Genomic DNA, 23,974 nt, shown 5'->3' with positions numbered 1-23,974 from the left:
ACGTGGTCTCATACAGACATCCTGTTGAATTTTACAAGGTTATGTATGCCACACTGCAAAAGAAAATGAAGATATTCTCCAACACCTGGTAAAAACTAAAAAGCGTTTGCCAATGAAACATCATTTTAACATGTTTTCTCTGTAACATAAACATGAGAAATGGAGATAAAAGCAAGGGTTGGACACGTCACAAGAAGGTTCCAGCAACCACATTCTCAGATACATGGTCCAGGCATAGGTCTGACTAGGTAAAAAATGACCCAAAAAGCCTATTTTAAACCAGTAGGGAGAACTCCAGGTCCTGATCCGGCAGGACCAGATCCAGAACTCGTTCATTTTGAAGGTCAATAATGCTGAATATTCCTAATAAAGTAATAATGCTTCCTACGAGGCACTTGACTATTACAATGACCACAAATAACATAATAAATCTAATAATGTGTGTTACACAAATCAAGCATGAGTTCAAAACTCAAAATTAGGTACTCTGCTCCATTTTGAAGACCAATAATGATAAATGTTCCTAATAATGCTTCCTACAAGGTACTTGACTATTACAATGTCCAGAAAGACCATAATTAGTATACTACAGTGTTGCACCAATAAAGCTTGATCTCATAACTGAAAATAGATTTTTTTAATGAAAAATGCAATTTTTTAAGATACGATATGATACATATTTTATTTTGATCCTAGTCAATATGGGTTACAATACGCTTTTTAAAACCTTGACTATACCTGTGTACCTTATTGTTTCAAGTAATGATCACTTACGACAAAAAATTTTAAAGCCCTACAAGTAAGTTGCATATAATTTACACAGGTTATAACAGAAAGAAAATTTCAGAAAGTTATCAGGTCAACCTTGATGTCCTTATCATGCATTATGTTAAAGGTAGCATGTAATATAGTGTTGTACATGTGAATAGAGTCAAAGTTATGAGGGTCAAATCTGTCCAGGTTTCTGTACTCCATTCAATGTATTTATTTATGTTTGTAAGGGCATTTTAGAGTCAAGTAAATGTTGCAGAAAGGGGAGTTGACCCCTATATACCTTGTATCTTTAAGAAAGAATAGAAATGAAGCTTCATATTCCTCATTACCTCTTTTGCTTCATCTTCTTGGCTCCATATGGTATCGGAGACAACTTTTGCAGTAAGAGGGCATTGATTGCATCAGAGGCATAGTTAGCAATATGTGAATTGACAAAAAATTGTTAAATACTGGATAGATTTTTTGAAAGGTTTAACACTAAAACAACCACATAAAAGAATGAGTCATAAAAAATTTGGCAAACATTATACAGGCATGTAATTCTGTTTCAATTTTATAAAACAAGGTAAAAACATGGGACATATATGAGATTTTTCTAGGAAAAACAAGTTAGGATATCAAAACAATGAGATTTATATTCAATAATCATTATGATCCGAACCCAAGATCCAATCCAATTGGATCTGTAATTGAGTTTTTTTGAAAAGTATTTTGTTTAAATGTAGTTTTTGTGTTCTAAACGTTTCTCTCAAAAGAACATATTTTTTTTTTGCCAATTTTTTTGAAAAACAGTTTCAAATTACTTTCAATTGTTTTTTTCATTTTCAAAGTTTTATTGAAAGGAACGTGTTTTAAACGGAGTTTTGCTAACTATGATCAGAGGGGAGACTAAAGCCTCATTCTGCAGTCAAGCTCGGGAGTCAGGCTGACATCATCTTTATGAGAAACGTCTGATACAATGAGTGTGGCTTCGCCGGTTTTGCTTTGAGAATCTACTAGTTCTTGATTTTAAGAGTCCAATGATTCAAGCATCGTGATTTTTGGAGAAGCATTGGAATTTCTATAATTTTCTAATGTGTTCTAGTTTTCATTGAGAGTTCTCTTCAGATTTGGCGATTCTTTGAAATCCGATTAGATTTCTGGGTTTTGATTCCTCAAATTGCTTCTATTTGGGTCGTTCTTGAGATATAAGTGTGAGGGAATCAGTTTTGTGGCAGGATATTGCATATTTTGTGAGTTTCATCATGATTTTTCATTATTCTTACGTGGTGGTAGGAGAATTTGGGTTTCCTTCTCATTGGCTTTGATGTTTTTAGTGTGATTTTGCATTGGATAGCTGGATAGTATCTTGGCGCATGTTTCCTTGTATTTTGGCTGAGATTTACATCTACTTTGAAGCTCTTGTGAAGGACTTTCCTTGGATCAAGGTGTCAGCTGTGTAGATTGGCCTAGTTTTTTAGATATTTGGGTGAAGGTCTATTGCTGATTATTGGTTTATTTTGCTACAACTATATACTACATATCTTAGCATTTTTTCTTGCTTGTTGGTTTGTGCAACTTCTTGATATTGTAGTTGGGGTTCAACAAAAGTATGGAAAAAGGAGAATTTATTCAGTTGACATCAGTGAAACTTGACGGGACCAATTATGGTTATTGGTGGAGTTTATGATGGCCATGATAGAAGGTCGTGGGCTTAGAGGATACTTGGATGGGACAAGTGAGAAACGTAAACAAGGTGTATTGGATTATGAAAAGTTGATGAAGGAATGGAGGATGAACAACACTAGACAGAAGTCATGGATACTTGGTTCACTGGAGCAGCATATTGCTATGAACCTTGCAAAATTTCAAGAAGCAAAGGATGTGTGGGCTTTATTGGAGCCAATGTATAAGCAAGAGAATTGTGCAAGGGAATATCAAATAATGCAGGAGCTTAGGGCTCTCAGGCTAGAGAAGAAGTCTATCAAAGGCTTCTGTTCGGAGATTCAACAAATATGAGATTCTCTTGCATTAAGTGGGTCTAATGAGAGGTGCTGCAATTGCAAAGATTACAAGGAATGCATGTAAAACCCGCATTAAAAAAAATTTAATCGGACCCGGGCCGGGTCGGGTCCGGACCCGACCCGGGCCCGTCATCATTAGGGTTTCATAACCCGACGCAGGAGAGGTTTTGTTTAAAAAACAAAACCCCCCTGTGCGCCGCACCTCACCCGCGCAGCCCCCCCCCCCCTCGACAGCAGGATAAGGGTAACCCTTTTAGGGTTTCCCCGAAGATCGCCCCGAGCTCTTTAAGAGCATCCCGGGAGGGGAGGGGAGGCACACCTCCCTTCTCTTCTCCTCCTCCTCCTCTCCTCCCGACGCTGCTGCCTCTCTCCAATCGCCGCCACCGACGACCTCGCAAGTGAGCTGACATCGACGACGACGCCTCCTTCCAGGTACGCCCTCTATCTCCTCGGCCTTCTCCTCCCCTGCCTTCTGATCCTCTTCCCGCTCCCTCTGCATCTATCGGAGGCCCGACAGGTGGCCTACGGGGCCCCTGTCGTCTCCCCCTCTCTCTTGAAGTTGCCGGAGAGCCGGCAGGGGGCCAGTCACCCCTGCGGCACCCTCCTCCTCTTTTTTTTTCCTTTTTTCTCTTGAAGGGTGGCAGGGGATCGACAGCCCCCCTGTCGCACCTTCCCCCTTATTTCGCCGTTGTTCTGTCAGGCAGGGGCCGGACCCCCCCTGCCATTATTTCGTTTCATCAGGCAGGGGCCGAGGCCCCTGCCAGTTTCTGTTTTGTCTAGCAGGGACTGAAGCCCCTGCCATTCATTGTTTTGCAGGGGTCGAGGCCCCCGCCATTGGCTGTTTTGTCAGGCAGGGGCCAAGGCCCCTGCCATTTATTTATTTCGTTAGGCAGGGGCCGAGACCCCTGCTGTTTGATTTTTGGCAGGCAGGGGCCGAGACCCCTGCCGTTTGTTGTTTTGGCAGGCAAGGGCCGAGACCCCTGTCGCTTGATGTTTTGGCAGGCAGGGGCCGAGACCCCTGCTGTTTGTTGTTTTGGCAGGCAGGGGCCGAGACCCCTGTCGTTCGTTGTTTTGGCCGGCAGGGGCCTCGGCCCTTGCCATTCACTGTTTTGTCAGGCGGGGGCTGAGGCCCCTGCCATCCGCTGTCCTGTCAGACAGGGGCCGAGGCCCCTGTCATTCGTTGTTTGGTCAGTCAGGGGCCGATACCCCTACCACTCATTTGATTCCGCCGACAGGGCAGGTCTTACCACTGCCCTTCTGTTCTTTTTGTCAACTACGTCATTATAACTCTCACACTCTTGCATATTTACGCAACATGTCTCGATCGTGCTTCGCGGCTCAACCCTCGTATTATCCTCACGCGTAGGCGTACACAGCTGCACGACATCCCAAGGTAGGGTAAAGTCGCACAAAGGGCAATAGATCTAATTAAGTTGAAATAATTAAGATGTCCATGCTAGTTGTACTTAGATTTATATTGCTTTTGTGTGGCGTATTATTCTTGTTTGCATGCTTATGAGTCGAGGTACGATTTTACTCTTCGAATATTAATTTGTGTATTTGCTTATGTGTCGAAGGTGGTTTCGCACTTTTTGCAATACTTATGCCCTTAATTGCTTGCATATACACTTGCTTGTACGTTCCTATGGGTTGATGTACAATTTCATTCTTCGATTATTATTTTGCGTAGTTGTTTATGAATTTGAGGTGTGGTTTCGTACTTTTTGAAATACATATGCCCTTGTTTGCATGTATACATTTATGCCTGCATATTTCCTTTGAGTGAGGTACGACTTCGTGTCTCATGTATTACTTATGACCTTATGTGTCTGCCTATCTAAGTGGTCAAGGTATGGTTTGGCACCTCGTGTGTTACTTATGCGTTTTTCCTTCGATGTGCGGCATCGCAAGTCGAGAGTTGTTTGTTGACATGTTATAACCTGCATATGCTCACACTCATGGTAAATATGTACTTACATAAATGTAGTCTTGTGCCTATCCTGTTATCACTTGTTTTCAAAACACTAGAAGTTGCACTTGTGCGCTATAGTTCTTTTAAAGAGGATTTCCTTCTGCAAACCCAGGGCTCTTCAAAATACACAACTTTTGCAAAGTTAAGTTTTAAGTCCTGTCGGATTTCGAAGTCACATATAGGCCCTCCCAGGTCCACACACTTGGGAGAAATATTTTATAACCCCGATTCGAGTTGCGACCCAATTCGAATAACCCCGATCAGGGGCATGAGCATATGAATGAGTGGGGTTCTGTTGAAGGACCCGTTCTTTATTTATCAATCTAGTGTCACATGTCGATACTAAGATAAATTTTGGATGCAAGATTGATAGTGTTGTGCCTTGCGTGAATGACTTAATGTGGCATTATGGCTTTTAAGGATGAATCGTGTCAAATGAGCACTCTTTTATTCTTTGAATCGTTAAGAAGTTGTGTGTTGGGTGTTCCTTTTGAGAAGCCCACACACCTCCCTGGTTCAGTATAGCGTACTTTTAGACATGCATAACATGTTAAGTACTTTGTTGATCGGACGAGAGATCCGAGATGACCTTGCATCATGAAATATGAAAAATGTTGTTGAAGTGAATTCAAGACTTATCTTGCCAGGCTGTGTTGTATTAATTCTTTTGCAGATAATATCTGTTGGGGTTTTTTTGTGGAACCATTTCCCTTTCATCGTAGCCGTACTTTTGACAAGTACGACCGTACTTTTTGACAAGTACGTCTTCTTACGTTGCGATGATTGGATGAGTAGGTTGTGGCAACCTCGATGAGTGCAAATAACAAAATGTTGTGATCACCTAAATAAGTGATGTTTTCGCCTTCACCGGCAAGATACTCGAGTTGGTCGAAAGACCAGAGTATGTAGAATGGGTCTTCAATTAACTACCCCTGATGTATTCATTCGAATCGCTGACTCCTGTCAGGAGAGAGGACAGGAAGGTACAAAACTTCGATGGACAGACCATTAATGGCAGTTACGAGCAAAAAACTCGGCTTCCCCAATCATCGGAGTTAGGGGAATGGGACTACCATAATTATCCTAGGTGGTAGCTCTCCATGTTTGGGATGCATCCATTGTTTATGCTGCTTTGGGGATTTCCTCTTGGTCACCGACCGTCCCCTTAGGTGCGGACTCAGTCAGCTATCCGGGTTATCATAAAATACATAGCATAATAAACCCCCGGATCAGTCTAGGCTATTTTTAGAGTCGTGCCTTGTGCGTACCCGCTTGGCCAGTTAATATCGAAACATAATTTAAATCCGATCACACAATTTGTTGAGTTATGCGCGTATGAAAGTTATAATGTACAACAGGTTCAGTACTTATGGAATTGTGTGTGTGGTTGATGAAACATTGTATTTCTTATGCAGTTCTTTGCTTGTACTAGTTAGCCTACTTGTGCCAGTAAAATGCTTGTAATAATTTTAGCATTGTACTCATGATAGTTTGCTCCGTGAATCTGTTGAAATTAAATTACTATATAATTGTCTGTCTGCTTGACATATTAAATTATTCTGCTTAATTATGTTCAATATTATCCTGTCTGTGCACCTACCAGTTTTTAGTGAAACTGACCCATTTTATGGGTAGGTTTTGGATAAGTAATACAGTCGGCGATGGCACGATGGCGTGATGAGATTAAGATAGAGCTCTTTCCCTGACGTTTCGCTCCTGAGGACATGTTGGTAAATTTGGTATAAAGGGTATTCCAAAATTTCTCTTTTTATTAAACCTTGAGTTACTAAAGCTGTTTTAGTAAACTTCTTCTCAGTTTTAACAAACAAATTCTCCATCATTGAAATTGCATTTCAAAACCATTTGATTTCAATAGTTGTGCGAAATTCGGCAAATGAAAGTTTACGCTGTAATGCGCTCAAGGTCCATTGACTTGTGGTTTTAAAGATATCATTTTCCGCTGAAGTACTATTTACACTCTGATTATTGTATGATTGCAAAGCTTTCTAAACTATTCTAAAAGTTACAAGTCCTGGATTTTTGGGGCGTTACAATGCATGGAGCTGGGAAGCAAACTAAGAAGAGGACACACCATTGAGTTGTGATGGTGCTGCAACCAGCATATGATAATGTGAGAAGTATCATCCTACACAAAGCCTCTCTAGCTACTCTCACTCAGACTATCTCTGAGTTCATAGCAAAAGAGGCTAAGATGAAGTCTCTTGCTACTCAATTGTTTGAGGAGTAGGGATAATAGTGGACCGGGCGGTGCGGGGGACAAGGTCTCCATCCCCACCCCGTCTCAAAATAGTGACTGTTAAAATGTACTCAATGTTATATATATATATATATATATATATATATATATATCACTCTTTGTAAAACCCGATAAAGGGTATTTTACTTTTTACATATATTTCAATTGAAATATGGTTGTCTTTTTAACTTTTTTTTTTTCTTTTTTTTCCTTTTTTCTTTTCTTTTTCTTTTGTCCTTTTTGTACCCACCTTGGGGGGCCCAATGTAGTCGTTGGGCCCCTCCAACGGTTACAAATGTGACCGTTGGAGGGGCTCCAACGGTCACATTGGAGCCCCTCCAAGTGGCTCCTTTTGTGTATTATAAATAGGGGACTTCCCCTTGTATTTGTTCAAGCTTGAGAGCTCAAGCTCCTCCTCTTTTCGAATATAAAGATTCTTTGCATGCCATTGTGCATATTTGTGTTATTTTATGCCTTTGTGCATATTTGTTCAAGTGTTATTTGAGTGCCTTTGTGCACATTTCTTGTAAGGTATTAGTGCTCGTATACGTATTGTTTCTTTGTAGACATTTTCACATGGTATCAGAGCTTGGTTTGAAGAAAGAAGATCGTGTGGCTATTCACGCTATTGGGTGCCTCGAAAAATGTGCCTTCAACTTTTGGGTGATTGGCGTGGAGTCTTCTCTTCATTTAATATTTTAAAAGTGCATTCCACCAAGTAAGATAAACAATCCTTTTGTGGTACGTACTTTTTTCTCTTCTTTAATGGGTGAAAAAGACTTCCATTTTTCTCTTAGCTTCAAACTTGATGTCTCCAACTGTCATGTTTGGGCCGGTAACATGGAGGCCCATATTAAAGGAAAAAGGGTTTTGGGATTATGTCCAAGGTTCGATTCCGAAACCGAAGCCTAAGATCACCTTGATAGAAAAAAGTGAAATCAAAATTTTTGAAGGTGAAGAAAGAAATAAGGCTCTTGAAAAATACTCCCAGAAACATGAGGAATGAGAGATGAAAAATTTTAAAATCCTATCATGGATTTTCTCATCCGTATAGACGAAGATCAATGCCAACATCATTAAATTCAAAAAGGCTTCTCAAGTGTGGAAATATCTTGAAAAAATATATACTTTAAGAGATTTATCTCACAAATATTATCTTCAAAAAAGAGCCTTGACTCTTTAACAAGATGAGATGTCTATTAGAGAATATTTTGCGGAATTGTCATCCATTTGGGATGAACTTGACATGCTTGAACCTAAGTAGAGTGGTAAAGCTATCGAACTTAGACATAAGCAATTGGAGGAGGATCGCTTTTTTAACTTTTTAAATGGGCTTAGACCCGAATTCGAGCAAATACGATCCTCTCTTATTTCCTCTTTTACTTACCCTTCATTTGAGGATGTTATTACGAAACTAAGTGGGGAAAAGACCCGTATGGTTATAAGGAAAAACTATCCATGTATCCATGCAACTCCCTCAAACCAAGAAGAAAGTGATGGTGTGAATGTCGTCTCAAGACTGGCAAACAACTTAAGAACCTATAAACCTCCCCATTTCAAGAATCAAAATCAAGAATCAAGTAGTCAAGGAGGTAAAAGAGACTATAGCAAGATTGTGTGCCATTTTTGTAAAGAACCGGGTCACATCAACCTGTTCGCCCAAAATGGAAGAAGTTACTAACTATGGCTACCATATCTCAACCCCAAAAGGAAGAAAGTTCATCTTCTTCAAATGGAGCTCTATCATTGCATCAAATTATGGAAGCACTTCAACCATTTCTCAAGGGGGCAATTTCCGGAGCAGCTACATCCACCTTCTCTCCTCCCATAAGACTTCATGGCTTTTGGATTCGGGTGCCTCTTTTCATATGTCTCCAAATATTCTGTCTCTTTCCGAATATTTAAAAAATCCATCTCCTACTTTTGTTTCAATCGCGGATGACACTTCTCTTGAAATCAAGGGAATCAGAAATTTTGAAGAACAAGGCTTTTCTATTCCTAAAATAAGATTTATACCAAAATTGAATTTAAATTTGCTTTCGGTCTTTCAACTCTCGGACCATGGATGTGATATAAAATTCTCATCTACTAAATGTTGGATACAAGATCGTCGGTCCGGGAAGTTGATTGGGGAAGGCTTTAGGAAGGGAGATCTATACTACGTGGACTTTCTTCGTATTCCAAAGAATACTTTTGTAATGTTGTGCAACGTAAAGACATTAATGTGTGACACAAAAGACTTGGACATCCCAATGTCACCAAGATCTCTTATTTACCTTTTGCCAAACATCTATGTAAAAATGATTTCAATTGTAATGATTGCACTCTTAAAAAAATGAGAAGTTTGCCTTTTTATCAAAGATCTATATTTATTACAAAACCATTTAAACTTGTCCATTCAGATGTTTGGGGACCGACACCCGTTATCTCAAAAAGAGGGTTTGCATATTATGTGATCTTTGTGGATGATTATTCTAGATATTCTTGGATATACTTTCTCAAATATAAACACGAGGTTTTTGCATCATTCAAAACCTACCATATGATGATTAAAAATCAATTTGACGAAAAATTGAAAATTTTTAAAACTGATTCCGGGGGAGAATATCTCTCAAATGAGTTTAAGAGCTATCTTAAGGAACATAGAATAATCCATCAAAAATCTTGCCCCAAAACACCTCAACAAAATGGTTTGACCGAAAGAAAACATAGACACATCATTGAGACATCCAGAACCCTACTTATTTTACAAAACATTCCAAAAAGATTTTGGGCCGAGGCGGCTCTTGCGTCCGTCTATCTCATAAATCGTCTCCCATCCAAAAATTTAAATAAGGTTTCACCTTTTGAAATTTTGTATAAAAGAGACCCTGATTATAGTAGATTAAGGGTTTTTGGGTGCAAGTGTTTTGTTCTTATAAATAAGAATGATAAACTCTCACCTAAAGCCATTCCATGTGCTTTTCTTGGATACTCTCAAACTCAAAAAGGGTTTCGATGTTATGATATTAAGAATGATAAATTATATGTATCTAGAAATGTAAGTTTTCTAGAAAATGTTAGTGGTTTTGAAAGAAATGATTCTCATGAGGAAAGTGTAGATTATTCTTCCCTATTCGACTTATCTAGAGATGATGACATTAGTGATGATGAGACCATACAAAATAATCTTAGCGATAATGAAGCAGAGGAAGACAACAATCTTCCTCATCCTCCTATCTATCAAGAGAATGATGATAGAACAAACAAAGAACCTATCACCTATACACAGAGATAAAAACAGTTTTAAAAGCGCTATAGAAAAATATAATGAAACGACTACATTAAGTAGTGAAAGTGCGCAAAGAACAGAGAGAAACAAGAAACCCCCCTCTAGATTCATATCCTATGACTCTTTCTCTCCCAAACATAAAGCCCGCCTTAGTGTCATTCACTCTTACGTAGAACCAAATTTTTTTGAAGCCAAAAAGAAAGATGAATGGATAGCGGCTATGGAAAATGAAATTAAGGCTCTTAAGAAATGCTAAAATATGAAAATTTCAAGATCTTCCCAAAGGTAATAAAACTATAGGGTGTAGATGGGTTTTTAAGGTTAAAACCAAGAGTGATGGGACTCTTGAACGATATAAAGCTCGTCTAGTCGCTAAGGGTTATGATCAAGAATATGGGGTAGACTACGATGAAACTTTTGCTCATGTTGCACGTATGATTATAGTTAGGTGCCTTACTACCATTGTGTCGATTAAAAAATAGAACATATACCAAATGGACGTTAAAAATGCCTTTTTAAATGGGGATTTAAATGAAGAAGTTTACATGGAAGATCCACCTGGAATAAATTGTTCTAATGGAAAAATTCTTCATTTACGAAAAGCTCTTTATGGGTTAAAACAAGCTCTCAAAGCTTGGTATGATCGATTTAACAACTTAATGGCAGAAAATGGTTTTATATCATGTTATACTGACATTGCCCTGTTTGTAAAGAAATCTGATGCAGGAATTGTAATCTTGCTTTTGTATGTTGATGATATGTTAATTACAGGTAATGGTGTCAAGGGAATAAAAAGAATTAAGCATGCCTTGACAGAAAAATTCGAGATGTCAGATTTAGGTTTTCTGACATATTTTTTAGGCATTGAAGCTGCCTTTTCTCATAGAGGATACTTCCTATCCCAAACTAAACTTGTTTGTGAGATCATTGACCGGTCAGGTATTTCTGATGACAAAATTTGTGAAACACCACAGGTAGTTGGGATAAAGTTTAAAATTGATGACGGGATTCCTCTAGATAATCTCACTGCTTACAGACAACTGGTTGGTTCATTGATGTATCTCAGCATCACCAGACCCGATATATCTCACACAGTTCATATTGCCTGTCAATTCAAGCATGCCCCTACAACCGTTCATATGGGTGCCGTTCTTCGATCATCAGATATATAAAGGGGACGGTAAATAAGGGAGTCTTTCTTTCCTCATCCTCTGAATTAAATTTAATTGCATATACTGACTCTGATTGGGGAGGTGACCCTAATAACCGTCACTCCATCACTAGTTTCTGTATTTTTTTAGGAGAATCATTAGTCTATTGGAGATGCAAGAAACAACAAAAGGTGTCTCTATTCTCTACCGAAGCCGAATATCGTGTCATGGCGTCCATAACCATATAAATAGTTTGGATTCGACGTCTGCTAGAAGATATGGGAGTTCGCATTCAAGAACCAACAAAGTTGTGTTGTGACAACAAGAGCGCAATATATATTGCCAAAAATCACACTTTTCATGAACGCACGAAGCATATTGAAATGGACTGCCACTATGTTAGAGAAGAATACCTGAAGAAGGTCATTGATCTTCCATATGTGACATCCGAGTATCAACTGACGGACTTCTTCACCAAGGTGCTCTGCTCTCCTAGATTTAATTTTCTCCTTGGCAAACTTGCGGTCATCACTCCCTAAGTTTGAGGGGGTGTTAAAATGTACTCAATATATTATATATATCTATATATATAGGAGATACATATACATATATGTCCTATATATATGTATACATATCTCTATGTATATATATATATATACATCACTCTTTGTAAAATCCGATAAAGGGTATTTTTGTCATTTTACTTTTTACACATATTTCAATTGAAATATGGTTGTATTTTTTACTTTTCTTTTTCTTTTGTCCTTTTTGTACACACCTTGAGGGGCCCAATGTAGTCGTTGGGCCCCTCAAACGGTCACAAATGTGAATGTTGGAGGGGCTCCAACGACCACATTGGAGCCCCTCCAAGTGGCTCCTTTTGTATAATATAAATAGGGGACTTCCCCTTGTATCTGTTCAAGCTTGAGAGCTCAAGCTCCTCTTTAATATAAAGATTCTTTGCATGCCATTGTGCATATTTGTGTTATTTTATGCCTTTGTGCATATTTGTTCAAGTGTTATTTGAGTACCTTTGTGCACATCTCTTGTGAGGTATTAGTGCTCGTTGTGTAGACGTTTTCATAAGGAATGCATGGAGCTGGGAAGCAAACTAAGAAGAGGACACGTCATTGAGTTGTCGATGGTGTTGCAACCGGCATATGATAATGTGAGAAGTATCATCCTACACAGAGCCTCTCTAGCTACTCTCACTTAGACTATCTCTGAGCTCATAGCAAAAGAGACTAAGGTGAAGTCTCTCGCTACTCAATTGTTTGAGAAGTAGGGATAATAGTGGACCGGGGCACAGGGTCTCCATCCTCACCCTGTCTCAAAATAGTGACTTCCATCCTGGTGTATCCCAGTGACGGGAGGACTTTGAACCTCCACCCCACCCCATCTCAAATTTACCATCCCTGTCTCCATCCTTGCCCCCATCCCGTGTCCCCGTCCCCCTTCTCGTTCCTGTTTCTCACCAAATTTACTGTCCGTGTCTCCTACCGCTGCGTTCATTAGGAGGAGAAGGAGAGGCTGAGCCGTCGAGAGGGTCGATTTGTCACGCTGAACGGCAAAAGGAGCCTTGAGACGAGGCCGAAAGGGTCGATCGTGGTGACCGAAAGAAGGAAAGGAAGGAGAATTGAAGAAGTTAAAAGGGTCGTTTTAGGCTTTAGGGTTAGAAATTTAGTATTAGGAATATATATATATATAGGAGTTATATGTAATTTTATTAAATAACTAACAGTATTTTAGTCATTTTACTAACGGGGATCGAGGACAGGGCTAGGCGGGGGAAAGTGTAAGTCCATCCCCGCACGGGTTTTTATTTTCACCTCCATCCCCAGTCCATTTCCCATTTCATGTCCTCCATCCACTCCTCAAATGGGGCGGGTTCAAACAGATCCCCGTCCCCCCCCCCGATCCATTGTCATCCCTACTGAGGAGTCAACGTTCCAAATGCAAAGATTACAAGGAATGCATAGAGCTGGGGCCATTAAGTTGTCGATGGCTTTACACCAAAATATGATAACGCGAGAAGCGTCATCCTACATAGAGCCTTTTTACCTACTCTTACTCATACTCTCTTTGAGTTCATAGCAAAAAAAACTAAGATGAAGTCTCTTGGTACTCAATTGTTTGAGGAATCAATGCTAGCAATTGCTCAGCAGAGTATGGAGCATGAAGGAGGTAGATCAAGAGTAGGTGGAGCACCTAGAGGTCATTTAAGTGGTGTGAGATGCCACTATTGTAAAAAGTTGGGGCATATGAGGAATACATGACCAACTCTTAAGAAGAAGAAATTTGGAGCAGCAGCTAGTTCCTCCACTACGTTTGGTACTATAATGATTGAGGAAGGCAGAGGGATAGAGGAGGTGTGTAACGCCCCGAAATTTTTTAACTTCACAATTAAAGTTTTCTGAGGAAAATCCCTAAAAGTTTGAACTCTGCTTTGAAAACCCTTCAAAAAGTATCTTTCTATTTTAAAAATCAAGTCTGGCAAATCTCAGGCACTTTAGCTCGACAATCCAAACATGACCACGACGATAAATAGAAGACAGGTGAAAAGAGTACTAAATTCTTAATAAAAAGTCACTGTACAAAGAAAATCAACAGCAGACCCAGCCCCCAGATTAAGACAAAAACATAAAACTCAAAACCCTGCAACGACAGCCAGAAGTCTGGAAGGAAAAGTATACTCTCGAGCCATGTCGCATGCACCGTTGACTGTCTCTCGCCGCTACTCATCACCTACCCATAAAATAGATCAGTCTTGCAAAAAACTAGTAGGAGTGCAAAAAGAACAAGAACAACTAGCAGGTAAAGCAGTTAAGCATACCATAACAGCAACAATGAGAAAAGATATACTGCACAAAAAACTCACCAGTATGCTAGCACGTAATACCATAAGTATGCAAAAACAACAGTTGAAGGGTGAACATGCTTAATTTAGGTATCACTTGTTAACCGTCCATGTGGGTACGTACATGGCATGCAAGCCGAAACAGTCGAGACCAATTCGAGGGTTTATTATGCTATGTATCTTAAGATACCTTGGTTGACTGACTGTTGACTGAATGAATCCTATCCTAAGAGGACGACTGGTGGTCGAGAGAGCAAGCCCCCAAAGCCCCAGTAGGGATGCATCCAACTTCTGCAGAAGTGTTAGGCTATCTAGTGCAGCCTCTTTCCCCTAATCTTCGATGACCGGGGAAGCCAAAGTCTTTTGCCCGTAAATAGCCATTAATGGCATGTCCATCGGAGTTGGTACACTTCATTCTCTCTCTTGGCGAAGCTAGGTCAAATTGAGCGCGATGGGAGTTTCTTAACCGCCGCCTCATTTTTCCATTAGACCCAAACGAGCATCTTGCCTGTGAAGGCGCTTGAGACCCTTTAGGTGTATTCTCAATCAGTATCATTGCACGATCGAGGCCCAGTCTGCCTCGTAGTACTCATTGCACTGTGCCAACTATATTAGCACCGCAATAGTACCAAAAAACAAACGTTTGCCCAAACTCAGGAAACAACAACCCTTTATGCAACGAGGCTCTTGTCTCGAGTTAGGAAAACCAGTATCTCATTTCGTAACTCATTGTAGAGTTCGAACGTTGATACTTGCGCTCTTACGCTATGCTAAGCTCTGTTGTTGAACCCTATCAATCCACGGCAGGATTGAGACTACGACAATAAAAAGAAGTGACATATATATGTATGAAATAGCAGAAGCAACAACAAATGAAATCAACAGGGACCAGGATCGCGAAACTACGTCCTGAAAGTAAAAGACAAGAAAGGAAAGTGCAAAAAGAGAAGCCTTGGCACATATAGCGCGACAACAATAAAAAGTAAAGTACAGAAGAGAAACGCGACCAGGATCGTGAAACTGCGTCCTGGAAGTAAAAGACAGTAAAGAAAGGTACACTAAAAGGAAAGCCTTGGCACATATAGCATGACGACAACGATAAGTAAAGTGCAGGAAAGGACCTACATATATACTATATGTAAATGTTTTAATTTATTAGTTAAGTCCTTTGTTTTTAGCAGTTCAATGTTTCTGTTCCTTTTTACGCAAACCCCTACCTAGAAGAGATGTGAGGGTTTATACGCTTGCGAGCGTAAGTGATCATTGTCTCGGGCCGCGTAGCACGAGGAGGCTCCGTGATGCAACCTGCAAAGCTAAAAAGGTCAATACATCATAATACCACAAGGAACGGGTCCAGTAAGACCTAGAGTAGTACCGGACCCCAAAAACTAGGGGAGGCAGGGAGTTGAGCTCCCTGCACAAGAAGGACAGAGGCAGCAAGGCAAGGGAGGGAGCAGAGGTTCCCTGCCAAGCCCACCTCAACAGGAAACAGGGCAGGGGGCAGACCCCCCCTGTGACGGGAAGCAAATAGGAGAGCAAGGGGACCTTCGCCCCCTGCTGAAAAGCACAAGGCAGGGGGGCAAAGCCCCCTGCCGAGGAGCATAGGAAGGCAGGGGCCTCGCCCCCTTGCCAGAAAACGCAAGGCAGGGGGGCGAAACCCCGTGCCGCAACACATACCCCCTACTGGGAAGACATAGGAAGGCAGGGGCTCGCGCCCTGTCGGAAAACACAAGAAGGCAGAGGGCTCGCCCCCTACCGAAAAGCCTAAGGCAGGGGGGCTTGCCCCCTGCCGAAAAACACAAGGCAGGGGGCGAAACCCCCTGCCAAACCACATAAGAAGGCAGGGGGCTCGCCCCCTCTCGGAAAAAACATAAGGCAGGGGGGTGAAACCCCTTGCCAGAAAACCCAAGAAGGCAGGGGGTCGCCCCCTGCCGAAAAATGCAAGAAGGCAGGGGGCTTGCCCGCTGCCAGAAACACAAGGCAGGGGTCTCGCCCCCGGTCGGAAAGCACAAGGCAGGGAGGGCTCGCCCCCTGCCGGAAAGCACAAGGCAGAGGGGCTTGCCCCCTGCCAGAAAACACAAGGCAAGGGGCTCGCCCCCCGTCGGAAAGCACAAGGCAGGGGGCTTGCCCCCTGCCAGAAATCTCAAGGCAGGGGGCGAAACCCCTTGCCAAAAGACACCAAAAGGCAGGGGGCGAAACCCCCTGCCGGAAATCGCAAGGCAGGGGGCGAAACCCCCTTGCCGGAAGCCACCACCCCCTCCTGCTGAGGCCGCAAGTGGAGGGGTTCGCTCCCCCCCCTCTTATGCGGGAAACAGGAAGACGAGGGAGAGGGGGACTCACCTGGAGGTCGCTGACGGAGCCAAACGGCGTCGGACGGAGGCGGACATCGGGTGTCGGCGACGGCAGGTGGCAGGGACGGCGAGAAGGAGGGGGAGGCCAGAGAAAGGGGGAAATCGGGGGAGCCGAGAGGGGGAAGAGAGGCGTCGGGGAGGGGAGAGGCGACGGGGAGGGGAAAGCATTTGATGCTTTCCCCCCTTCCCCCCTGCTTCATTTATAAGTAGTAAAAGGGGAAGTGGGCGCTGCTCGGTAGGCCCTTACGACCTACCGTTAGCCCTCCTCTTAAAGGGGCTCGGATCTGGGTCGGATCCAGATTGATTTAACTTTTTTTTTCTGGTTATTACATCCTAACCCCCTTAAACAAATTTCGTTCGTGAAATTTTCATTAATATTATTTTTCAATATACAACTCTGGGTATTTTTTCCTGATATCCGCTTCAGGTTCCCAAGTACATTCGTCGATTCCATGATGTTGCCATCAGATCTTTACAAAAGGTATTGTCCTCGATCTCAACACCTGATCGCGACGGTCGATGATTTCTATCGGTCTTTCCTCGAAATTCATATACTCATTAATCTGAATGTCGTCAAACTTGATGAGGTGGGAATGATCGTGAACATACTTTCTTAACATAGATATATGGAAGACGTTATGAATCTATGCATATTGGGGAGGCAACGCTACGCGATAAGTTGCTTCACCGATGCGATCCAAAATCTCAAAGGGGCCAACGAATCGAGGACTTAGCTTCCCTTTCTTTCCAAAACGAAAAACCCCCTTGGTTGGAGAAACCTTGACAAACACCATGTCTCCTATTAGAAAAACGAGCTCTCGACGACGACGATTGGCATAACTTTTCTGCCGGCTCTGAGCTGAACGGAGACGATCCCGGATCATTCGCACAAGTTTCGAATAGTGCTGAAGCACAAGAGGATCCTCCTGTCTTCTTTCTCCTACCTCATCCCAATACACGGGCGATCGGCATGACCTTCTTGGTGCCTAAAGCCTGCTGAAGTTGCCCCCAAAATCTCGATGTGAATCTTGGATCACGGTCAGAAACAATAGAAACCGAAATATCGTGGAGTCTTACAATCTCGCGGATATAAAGATCGGCCAGGTTGTCAAGAGACTGACCGAGGCGGATAGGTAGGAAATGCGCTGATTTGGTGAGTCTATCGACGATCACCCAAATCGTGTCGTGCTTGCGTCGAGTTCTAAGAAGGCCAACTACAAAGTCCATGGCGATTCCCTCCCACTTCCATTCTGGGATATCCAAGGGCTGCAACGCTCCTCCTGGTCGTTGATGCTCGATCTTTGCCTGCTGATAGATGAGGCATCTTGAGACGAACTCGGCCACATCCTTCTTCATGCCATTCCACCAAAAATTCCTCTGCAGGGCCTTCAGCATCTTTGTGCTCCCCAGATGGACGGTATATCTCGACTTGTGGGCTTCAGTTAAAATTTTACTCCTCAGGGTGGGGTCCTTTGGGACCCAAAGGCGCTGCCCAAGCCAAACATTGTCTCCTTCCCCCATATGGAAAGAAGAACCATCACACAAAGCCTGCGATGTCAACTCTTCAAAGCGAAAGTCGCCCTTTTGGCTGGCAACGATCCTGGAGAACAGGTCAGGTCGAATTACCAAATTTGACAACCTCACCGGACTGGGTGCTACAGAAAACAGATTCCAGGATGCAAGGTCTTCGAGCAACTTCCAACCTGTTGACAATACACTGGCGAGAACCCCTGACGACTTGTAACTGAGGGCGTCAACAACCACGTTTGCCTTGCCCGGGTGGTAAGAAAGGGAAAAATCATAGTCTTTCAAAAATTCAAGCCAACGACGTCGCATATTCAACTCTTTTTAGGAGAAGAGGTACTTAAGGCTCTTGTGGTCTGTAAACTTTTCGAATTGTTCTCCATGTAGATAATGACACCAAATCTTTAGAGCAAAAACGACAGCAGCTAATTCGAGATCATGTGTCGGGTAGTTCTTCTCGTGAAGCTTAAGCTGGCGAGAGGCATACGCAATTACCCTTCCATTCTGCATAAGAATGCCTCCCAGGCCTGATCCGCAAGCGTCGGTATAAATTACGAAGCCGCCCTTACCGGACGGCAAAGCCAAGATAGGAGCAGTCGTAAGACGCTCCTTCAATAGCTGAAAACTGGCCTCACAACGATCATCCCATACGAATTTGGCTTTCTTTTTCAGCAACCGAGTCATAGGCAAAGTGATTTTTGAGAAATCCTGGATAAAACGCCTATAATATCCTGCTAACCCAAGAAAACCTCGAATGTCATGGACATTCCGCAGCTGCGGCCAGTCTAGCACAGCTTCAACCTTTGAAGGGTCTACAGAAACACCCTTGCTAGAAATGATGTGGCCCAAGAACATCACTTCTTCGAGCCAAAACTCGCACTTGGAAAACTTCGCGAAGAGTTGCTCTTTCCTTAAGGTCTCTAAAACAATATGCAAGTGCCCACGATGCTGCTCCCGACTTTCTGAGTAGACGAGAATATCATCAATGAACACTATCACGAAAGTGTCCAAGAACAGTCTGAACATTCGATTCATAAGGTCCATGAATGCAACAAGAGCATTCGTAAGACCGAAGGGCATAACTGTAAACTCATAATGCCCATACCGGGTGTGAAAAGTTGTTTTGGAGATATCGCTGTCCTTGATCCTGAGCGGGTGATATCCGGATCTCAAATCGATCTTGGAGAAGATCTTGGCCTTCTGCAACTGGTCAAAAAGGTCTTCAATACGCGACAAAGGGTACTTGTTTTTAATCGTCACCTGGTTGAGCATTCTATAATCTATGCACAACCTCAAGGTTCCATCATTCTTCTTTACGAAGAGTACAGGAGCTCCCCAGGGTGATACGCTTGGACGAATGAATCCCTGATCTAAAAGCTCCTGTAACTGCCTTTTGAGTTCTTCAAGCTCGGCGGGTGCCATCCGATATGAGGCCTTAGATATGGCGGCAGTTCCAGGGAATAATTCGATGTCAAACTCCACCTCACGAGGCGGAGGAAGGCCAGACAACTTCTGGAAAAAGATATCTGGAAACTCACTAACCACGTCTAGGGTATCAATAAGAGCAGGCGTAGGGTCTGACTTAACGATGTTGATGAAGAAAGATGGACAACCCTTGTTAATGAAGCTACGAGCCTTTAGGGCTGAAATCATCCAGCTTGCTCGCATGGGTCGAGGAATTCGAAATTCTACCTTCGAAGAATCCAGAGGGGAGAAGGTGATCTTGCCCCGGCGACAAACGATCTTGGCATGATGCTGGGACAACCAATCCATGCCCAAAATGAGGTCAAATTCTGACATATTCAACAAGATGACGCACGCAAGCAAAAGACGATCCGATATTACCACATCGAGATCAGGGATAAACGTCGCAAACTAGCATTTTCCCCCAAAGAATTATATACTTCTAAAGCTGTATGCAAGCGCAGAACAGGCGATTGCAACTGGGCCGCAAATTTTGCCGAGATAAAGGTGTGCGTAGCACCACAATAAAAAAGAACGAAGGCAGCATGGCCAGCAACTAAGAGAGTACCTTGTACGAGTTCTCCCTTGGTCAATTGTTCGACAGTAGTGGCGTAGACTCGCCCTGGGACTTTCTTCACTCTGCTGCTCTGCGGTTGCTGCTGCTGCTGGTACATTAGTTGTGGTTGTTGCAGATGAGGAGGCTGAGGTACTCCACCCGACTGCCTGAATTCATCGGTCGTCTTTTTGCGACAATCACGAGCATAGTGACCCATCTTACCACAATACAAACAACCCCTCGTATCCAAGGGGCAAGGTTGTCCGACGTGAGATCCCTTGCACCTAGCACATCCATTTCCTGCGGGTCATCGAGGCGGTTGGCGGTTCTGCTGGCATTGCCTCTTTGCAGGTGGTCTTTGTTGCTTCCCTCCTTCGGGCTTAACGGGAAAAGGTGATCGTCGCACCTGATCATGAGACTGTGCTTTCTTCTAGTCACCTTCAGATACAGGTGGCTTTTTAACCTGTGCCGCTCTAGAACGTTCCTAATCCTCGTTTAAGAGGGTCGCTGATTTAACTGCTACTCAGAAGGTCATGGGCATGCTTGAAAGGACCCGGTACCTGAGTCCTTCCTTTAGGCCACAAACAAATTTGCCGATTCGCTCACGTTCACTATAAAAAAGGGTAGGGCAATACTGTTCCAATTGCAGAAACGTGGCGATGTAATCGCTCAATGATAAGTTGCCCTGACACAGCTCCAAGAATTTCACCTTTTTTTTTTCCTCGCATGAGGAGGAAAGTAATTTTCGTAAAACACACGCCCAAAAGCGTCCCATGGGATGACCTCTGCATCTGAGAAATGACTTTTCCGAGTCGCGTCCCACCAAACTCTAGCATTGTCCTTCAATCGGAAGGACCCAAATAAAGTCTTCGTTTCATCGGAAACCGAAAGGACCAGAAACACCCTTTCGATTTCTTGGATCCACTGCTCTACGACATCGAGATCCACTTTGTCGGAGAAAGTTGGAGGGTCTAGCTTTAAAAACTTCTCGTAAGTGACCCCCGAATCTGTAGGAACACACTCTCTTTGTGTGGCGACCTGACTCTTGATCGCCTCGGCCAAAGTGCTGAGGGTATCCCATCACGAATCCCCTTTGCTCAGACCATTCGTCGGCGGAATCTTCGTTCGAACTTCTCCTCATCCTTGAAAATAGTACAACGAACTAAGTTAAGCTTACGACTAAAACAACAAGCAACATATTTAATTATATTTCATCTTCCCTTTTATACAAGGTATTCAGAATATTCGGCAATGCCGATACAAAAACATCAAAATGAGAGTAGTCTAGTACAAAAAGTATATAGATCCAGACCAACTCTTAACATCCAAGACTCCCTTCAGGCAGGACCAGAGAATTGATGAAGATATTCCTTCTTATTCCCTGTGCGTCTAAATCTGCGTTTGGGGGTAAATGGGAGATCATCGTCGTCCTCCGAAGGATATTCCCCGTAAAGAGGAGTAGCAGGCGTGTATTCTGGAGAATACGACACATCCGAGTCCGAAACATAAATGGTCGGAGACTCGGGCACAACAATCGGCATTACGGAAGCCGGCGTATGAAGCTCTGGCGGAGCTGGGATCTTGCCTAAAACTGCTGCCTCGACCTGAGGCGGTGGAGGAGACGCCCCCCGTTCGCTGGGGTGGGGAAGGCCACAATGACAGGGGTTGGAGGAACGGGATCGACTGAACCTTGAGCGACTAAAGGCTCAATCTGACGAAGGCACTAATCTGAGAAGTGCCCGAGCACACCGCAACGATCGCAGCTATACTCCGCCTCTCAAGAGTTAGGCTCTCCAGAATCCACCACAACAACCCGCTAATAAACCTGGACGAAGAAAGGCACCCGCCCGCCTACCCGTGAAAAAACCTCGGCCCAAGTTATGGCTAATGGAACCTGGAAGGACAAAGGTAGCAGGGTGCACCACCCATCCGTGAAAACGGGCAAACGGAGAGCGACAGGACCCAAACTCGGTCGCAAAATCCTCGGGTTGACCCTGACTCAAAGAGGGGCCACCCTCCGAAGAAATGCGAGTGCGCGTTGTACGCGAGGACCCGCCATGACTACTGGTAGGGTCACGGGATGTGTCCATCTTACAGCTGGCACATAAAAATTTTACCCCAATTAGGTCAAAACTATAACAATAAGGAAAGGGGACAGCTACTCACAGTACAACAGGATGCTCGTGTAATGAAATATGCGGAAAAGAAATGTATGTCCTAGAATGGACATTCACACATAGAAATCAAAGAACAAGTCCAAAAGAGGACATACACAAAAGCCAATAATGGCTAGAAAGCATAAAATCTTATAAATGCACTAAAGGGCTTGAAGAAGTCACACCTTACAAAGGGGGAGACCCCACTTATTTATAGACAAGAGAGGAGTGAGGGAGAGTTAGAGAAAAGCAAGAGAGAGGGACCATTGGGAGTCACAACAAGGAGTCGTTGGGCTCCCAACGGTCACAATTGTGACCGTTGGGGGCCTAACGACTCTTTGTTGGGCCCCAATGGTTGTGCATTAAATGCACAAAAAGAAAATAAAAAAGAAAAAAAGAAATAAGAAAAAAAAAGAAAAAGGAAAAAGGGAAAATGAAGAAAAGAAAAAAGTCTAAAATGCTCCTATTGGGCGAGATTACAAAACTACCCCTTATCGGGTAGTGGCTGTTATATATATATATATATATATATATATATATATATATATATATATATATATATATATATATATATATATATGTATGTATTACATATATTTTAACACCCTCCCTCAAGCTTTACGGGGATACAACGGAAAGCTTGTTGAGAAAAAACATGAAACGAGGAGCAGCAAGAGCTTTGGTGAAGAAGTCCGCCAACTGGTACTCGGATGTGACGTAGGGCAGTGCTATGGTTCCTTTTAGGTATTCATCTCGAACATAGTGGTAATCCATCTCAATGTGTTTAGTACACTCATGGAAGGTGTGGTTGCTTGCAATATAGATAGCACTCTTGTTATCACAACACATCTTCGAAGGAATTGAGATGACGATGCCCATATCACAGAGGAGACTTCTAAGCCACACAAGCTCCATGGTTGTAGTGGCCATTGCACGATATTCCGCTTCAGTTGAGGACAATGATACTTTATGCTGCTTCTTGCATCTTCAAGAAATCATAGAGTCACTTAAGAAAACACAAAAGCCAGTGGTTGACAAAAGCCAGTGGTTGAGACTCTATCATTGGGATTTCCTCCCCAATCAGCATCTGTATAAGCAATTAAATCAAGGGATGAGGAGGAGGAAAGAAAAACTGCCTTAGTTATGGTGTTTTTAATGTATCTGACAATCCTTAAGACTGCACTCATGTGCATAGTTGTAGGTGCATGTTGAAACTGATTGACGGAGTGAACTGTATGAGCTATGTCTGGCCGAGTGATGGATAAGTATGTCAAAGACCCAACGAGTTGACGGTAGAGAGTAGGATTCTCAAGAAGTGTCCCATCTTCCAGCCTTAGCTTTGCATTGATAACCTCAGGGGTTTCTGTCTTCTTATCATCCGAAATTCCAGACTTAGAACAAATGTCACCAACAAGTTTCATTTGAGATAGAATTGTTAAAATGTATCTCCTAAAAATCATTATCATTATTGTAAATATAAATATATATATTTATATACTTTTACCCGAAAGGGTATTTTCGTCATTTCCTGTTTTGCGCATATTCCCTTTTTGGAATATGTTGTAACTTTCTTTTTATTTTTTATTTTTGTAATTTCTTTTTTCTTTTTTATTTTTCACATTTTTTTAATGTGCATTG

The 23,974-nt window shown here is 42.6% G+C and overlaps 1 protein-coding gene across 2 annotated transcripts in view; it reads right to left on the bottom strand.

Annotated features, from left to right (window-relative positions):
- Positions 1 to 23,974, bottom strand: part of LOC149816752 (uncharacterized) — a 50,766-nt gene that overhangs the window by 2,016 nt on the left and 24,776 nt on the right. The window lies entirely within an intron of this gene.

This window comes from Nuphar pumila, chromosome 14 (assembly GCF_984573655.1).
Source record: "Nuphar pumila chromosome 14, dmNupPumi1.hap1.1, whole genome shotgun sequence".
Taxonomy (NCBI): domain Eukaryota; kingdom Viridiplantae; phylum Streptophyta; class Magnoliopsida; order Nymphaeales; family Nymphaeaceae; genus Nuphar; species Nuphar pumila.
The sequence above is the reverse complement of the archived record's forward strand: the minus strand, read 5'-3'. Positions and strand labels throughout refer to the sequence as shown.